The following is a 5,638-nucleotide window of genomic DNA, read 5'->3' on the forward strand; positions in this document are numbered from 1 at the left end:
TTCAATGGCGGCGGCTCGAGAGTGTTTGAAACGTGCGTGGGGCTGAATTGGGAAGATGCAAAGACGTCCTTTGATAAAAGCAAAGATGGCCACCTGCTCCCAAATTCAGACCCAAATGAGGGTTTTGCTCTAGTTTCCTCTCTGGATAAGGAATGGAGGGTTTAGTCTATTTATTTATCAAAGCACTGACCTGGATAGCCCAAGCCAGCCCAATATCGGAAGCTAAGCAGGGTCGTCCCTGGTAGGTACTTGGGATGGGAAGTCTGCGGTCGCTAGGCAGAGGCCGGCAATGGCAAACCACCTTCGAGCGTCTCTTGCCTCGGACAACCCTACGGGGTCACTATAAGTCAGCCATGGCTTCTCGGCACTGTCCACTGCAACCATTTATTAAAACATCTGTAGCCTGCCTTTCTGCCTGGTTCAAGGTGGCTTACAGTAATAGTTAAAAACACTCCCAGCTAAAACCAAAAATAAACCCCCAAGTCTCTCCCCTCTTGCAAAATGCCTGCCATTCAACCCCACCACCACCCACCACCGTGCCCTGGCAAACAGTGCTTGTGGCATTTCCTGGAGATCTCCTGGGGGGAAGAGGGGCTCTTTTCTTGAGGGAGCCCGTCTCACAGAGCCAGAGCCATGACACAAAAAGCCTGGGTTCTGGTCAATGCCAGACAGGCCACCCTAAGGAGGAGGAGGAGGAGATTGGATTTAAACCCCGCCCTTCACTTGGAGTCTCAGAGCGGCTTACAAACTCCTTTCCCTTCCCCTCCCCACAGCAGACACCCTGTGAGGTGGGTGGGGCTGAGAGAACTCTGACAGAAACTGCTCTTTCAGGAACAGCTGTGCCAGAGCTTGTGACTGACCCAAGGTCACATCAGCAGCTGCAAGTGGAGGAGTGGGGAATCAAACCCGGTTCTCCCAGATTAGAATCTGCGCACTTACCCACTACACCAAAGCAGTGTGAGAGCCAACAGATGGCTGCCTGACAACTAGAAAGCGCATGGGGACGTATGGAAGGAGGAGGTCCTTCAAATATGTGGGTCCCAGGTCATGAAGGGCTTTAAAGGTCATAATTGGAACCTTGAATTAAACTCAGGAATAGACTGGCAACCAATGCAGCTAGTTCAAAACGGGCAACATGCGTTCCTGGCGGCTAGGCCCCAGGCAACAGTCAGGCTGCTGCATTCTGGACTCCATTGTCAGTGTTCTCTCTCTCCCCCCGCCCATTTCCTTCCCAAGCGAGTTCTCAGTTCTTTGTCATGCTTCTGTTGGAACACTGGGATTTGCAGTCAGGCAAAGAGCCAGATCACCGCAGACTGTGACAACAGCCATGAAATTGAAAGACGCCTGCTCCTTGGGAGGAAAGCAATGACAAAACCTAAACAGCATGATAAAAAGTAGAGACATCAACCTGCCAACAAAAGTCCGCATGGTCAAAGCAATGGTATTCCCGGTAGTCCTGTATGGCTGCGAGAGTTGGACCATAAGGAAGGCTGAGCGCCAAAGAATAGATTCTTTTGAACTATGGTGCTGGAGAAGACTCTTGAGAGTCTCTTGGACTGCAAGGAGATCAAATCAGTCAATCCTAAAAGAAATCAACTCTGACTGTTCCCTGGAAGGCCAGATAATGAAACTGAAGCTCAAATACTTTGGCCCCCAAATGAGAAGGGAGCACTCACTGGAGAAGACCCTGATGCTGGGAAAGACTGAAGGTCAAAGAATACAGGGACGGCAAAGGATGAGATGGTTAGACAGTGTCATAGATGCAACGAACATGAAGTTCAGAGGACGGCGGAAGACCGGAAGGCCTGGCGTGATCTGGTCCATGGGGTCGCGAAGAGTCGGACTCGACTGTACGACTGAACAACAACAAAATAGCTAGTGAGGAAATCTCTCCATTTTTACCTTGCCCCACCCCAGGGCGTTGTGCACACTCTGCACACTCTTCTGCTCCCTGTTGGGTTCACACTCTGACCCTGAGAAGCAGGTTAGGCTGTGAAGGTGACCAACCAGCCCAGGGTTTCATGGCTGGGGATTCAAACCTGGTCGGTGGAAGCTTTCGCACTCATATGACATCCGTCTAGCCTCTAAGAACTAGATGTTCTTCATCTTTAAGGCAGATTTTCCAGATTTTGTGGCAAGGGGATAAAGCACACTCTGCAAAGCTAGCAGCCAAAACGGCAAAAGTGGTTTCAGGTGAGTAGCCGTATTGTTCTGCAGTGGAAGAGCCCGATTCAAGTCCAGCAGCACCTTAGAGCCTAATAAAATTCCCAGGGTATGCCCTGACCTGGATAGCCCAGGCAGGGCTGACCCTGGCAAGTACTTGAGTGGGAGACCTCCAAAGAATATCAGGGCTGGGATGCAGAGGCAGGCAATCTAGCTACCTCTCTGAAATGTAGCCCCACTAGGGTTTGCTAGAAGTCGCCATGACTTCCAGGCACGCAAGCACACACACATGCACAAAATACAAAAAATAGTTTAAAAAAAATTTTTTAGGGTATAAGCTTTCTAGAAGTAACTGCCGCCTTCCATAAGAACATAAGAGACGCCAATGTTGGATCAGGCCAAAGGCCCATCTAGTCCAACACTCTGTCACACAAAAATACCAGGTGCCATCAGGAGGTCCACCAGTGGGGCCAGTACATTAGAAGCCCTCCCACTGTTGGCCCCCCCCAAGCACCAAGAAGACAGAACATCACTTGCCCCAGAGTCCCTATCTATACCTTGTGGCTAATAGGCACTGATGGACCTCTGCTCCATATGCCTATCTAATTCCCTTTTGAAGCCGTCCATGCTTGTAGCCGCCACCACCTCCTGTGGCAGTGAATTCCATGTGTGAATCACTCTTTGGGTGAAGAAGTACTTCCTTTTATCCGTTCTAACCCGACCGCTCAGCAATTTCATGGAGTGCCCACGAGTTCTTGTATTGTGAACATAAACATGTTCATGTTATCTTGCTATGCTTAGGCATGGCCCATAGCTGCCAGTGGGGTCACATCCATGCTGGGTAGAACTTGCATTCCTTTGTACTCTGCTTAGCCATGTACTTGTCCCCAGTAAAAGCTCTTGTATTTTTTTACCTCCTTTGTGTGTTCAATGAGGAAGGGATGTGAAAGAAAGTCCCAAATGGGCAGCCTTTGCGGGGTGATGCTTTTCACAGCCAGTATTACTGCAAGGATGCTCTTTTAGTGTTTCATGTGCATGCGCACAAAAGCGTATACCCGGAATTAAACCTTGTTGGACTTAAAGGTGCCACTGGACTCAAACTTTGCTGTATTGCTTCGGGCCAACATGGCTACCCACCTGAATCTATGTTCCACCTATGGGCTGCTGCCTCCTGCCAGGAAAGGCCTTCTGTGTGGATTATTACTACTTGGCAGGGCTCTTTTTGTAGAAAAAGCCCAGCAGGGACTCATTAGCATAATAGGCCACACCCAACAGCAGGAACTCATTAGCATATTGGCCCACACCCCTGACAGCACAGCTCATTAGCACATTAGGCCGCACCCCCATGTTACCAGCAGTGTGGTTATCCAGCCACACCCACTTTTCCCTTCTTATTCTGTTTACCTTGTTTGTTGTCAAAACCCAGGGCCTTTTTTGTAGCAGGAACTCCTTTGCATGTTAGGCCACACACCCCTAATGTAGCCAATCCTAATGAGTTCCTGCTGTTGGGTGTGGCCTATTATGCTAGTGAGTTCCTGCTGGCGTGGCCAACTTGGGAGCCAGCCGGAACTCTGTTCCTGTGCGTTCCTGCCCCAAAATAGCCCTGCTACTTGGACTAGCGTACCCTGTGTGTTGGGAGAGCTAGCAGGTTGGATTTTGTACTGGAAAGGCTGATGTTCCAAGTCTCCATGTGGCTAGCAAGCTTTTGGGCCGGTCACCACGTCCTGGCATAATCTGTGTCTTAAGGATATTAACAGTACAGCTGTGGAGCAGGTGAGCTTATGCTAGCCTGAGCCTCTCGTGGGAGAACTCTCAAGTTGCAATAAATGCAAGTGGACAAAATGCACATTCTCCCTGCACCTGCTAAAGTGCTTTCAACTATTAGGGAGTACAGAGGATGCGTTCTGGGCTTTTTAAATAAAAAATAATTCAGTAAAACTGGATACAAAGCTTCTGTCCTGGCCCCACTGGTGGACCTCCTGAAGGCACTGGTATTTCTGGCCACTGTGTGATACAGAGTGTTGGACTGGATGGGCCTTTGGCCTGATCCAACATTGGCATCTCTTATGTTCTTCACAAGTTCATCTTATTTATTTATTTATTCGATTTATACCCTCCACGCCAAGGCAGGCTCAGGGCGGCTTACATAAAAATGTTAAAACAATTTGAAACCACACAAAATGTAAAGTGCAATATATAAATTCCTACGCAATGGCGAATCATAATCCAATATTTTCACGGCAGGAATCAGCACAGACATAGTTGATGGAAAAGATCCCAGGGAAGGCTCCGATGTTATGTCAAGGTGTTAAATGTGGTCAAATGCCTTCTTCAGTTCGCGAAACGAATTTATACAGATGTGTTTAAATTCACTTAACTGTCCTAGTCAGAATCTCTATATCTAATAGCCAAGTCGCCCCCGTGCGTGCGGATACCTAAATCCGCGCACTGGGGGCACTTGGGGGGGAGGGAGATTTTTGTGCACACTTGGGGCAGTCCCCAGGTGTGCACAAAAATCTGAAACCTGTAAAATAAAATCAGGGGGATACTTAAATCCCCCCAAAAGTGACAGAGCATCCCCTGCGCATGCAAGTGGGGGAAGAGAGCAGCGAGGGCCGAGTGGCAAGCCGCTCGGCCCTTGCTTCGGAGCCGGGGGGGGGGGGAAAAGCGCACAGAGGAAATGGGGGGGAGATCAAGGGGGTGGTGGAGGAGACAGCGGAACCGGCGGGATGGGGGGTTCCTTACCTCCTCCTCCTGCTTCCTCCTCTGCCTCCCCCCTGCGAGTATCGCGGGTCCCGCCCCTTGTAACATTCTATTTACCAAACCTATCAAAATGTTTAGCCCTGACCTGGATAGCCCAGGGTAGCCCGATCTTGTCAGAGCTCAGAAGCGAAGCAGGGTCCGGTCTTGGGATGGGGAAGTCCAGGGTCGTGACACAGGCAGGCGATGATGGCAACACCACCTTTGAACATCTCTTGCCTCGAAAACCCTACGGGGTCACCATGAGTCAGCTGGACAGCAAAGAAAAATTTAAATTCCCATGCAACATACAGGTTAGTTTACTCAACTGTACATTCCTTTAGGGAGCTGCGGTGGCTCAAGTGGTTGAGACGCTGAACAGCAGGCTGTGGAAGGTCAGTAGTTCAGCAGTTCGAGACCCGAGTGTGCCGCATGACGGAGGGAGCTCCCGTGACCCATCTCTAGTTCCAGCTCCTGCCAACCTAGCAGTTCGAAAGCAAGAAATTGCAAGTAGATAAATAGGTACCACTTCGGTGGGAAGGGAACAGCGTTCCGTGCGCCTTGGTGTTTAGTCATGCTGCCGGCCACATGACCACAGAAACGTCTTCGGACAGCGCTGGCTCTTCGGCTTTGAAACTGAGATGAGCACCGCAACCCTAGAGTCGGATTCAACTGGCTTTCGAGCAAGGGAACCTTTACCTTTACCTTTTACATTCCTTTAGCTTCTCCAACCACT

Source organism: Gekko japonicus, unplaced genomic scaffold (assembly GCF_001447785.1).
Source record: "Gekko japonicus isolate JY-2015 unplaced genomic scaffold, Gekko_japonicus_V1.1 scaffold150, whole genome shotgun sequence".
In the NCBI taxonomy this organism is placed as follows: Eukaryota; Metazoa; Chordata; class Lepidosauria; order Squamata; family Gekkonidae; genus Gekko; species Gekko japonicus.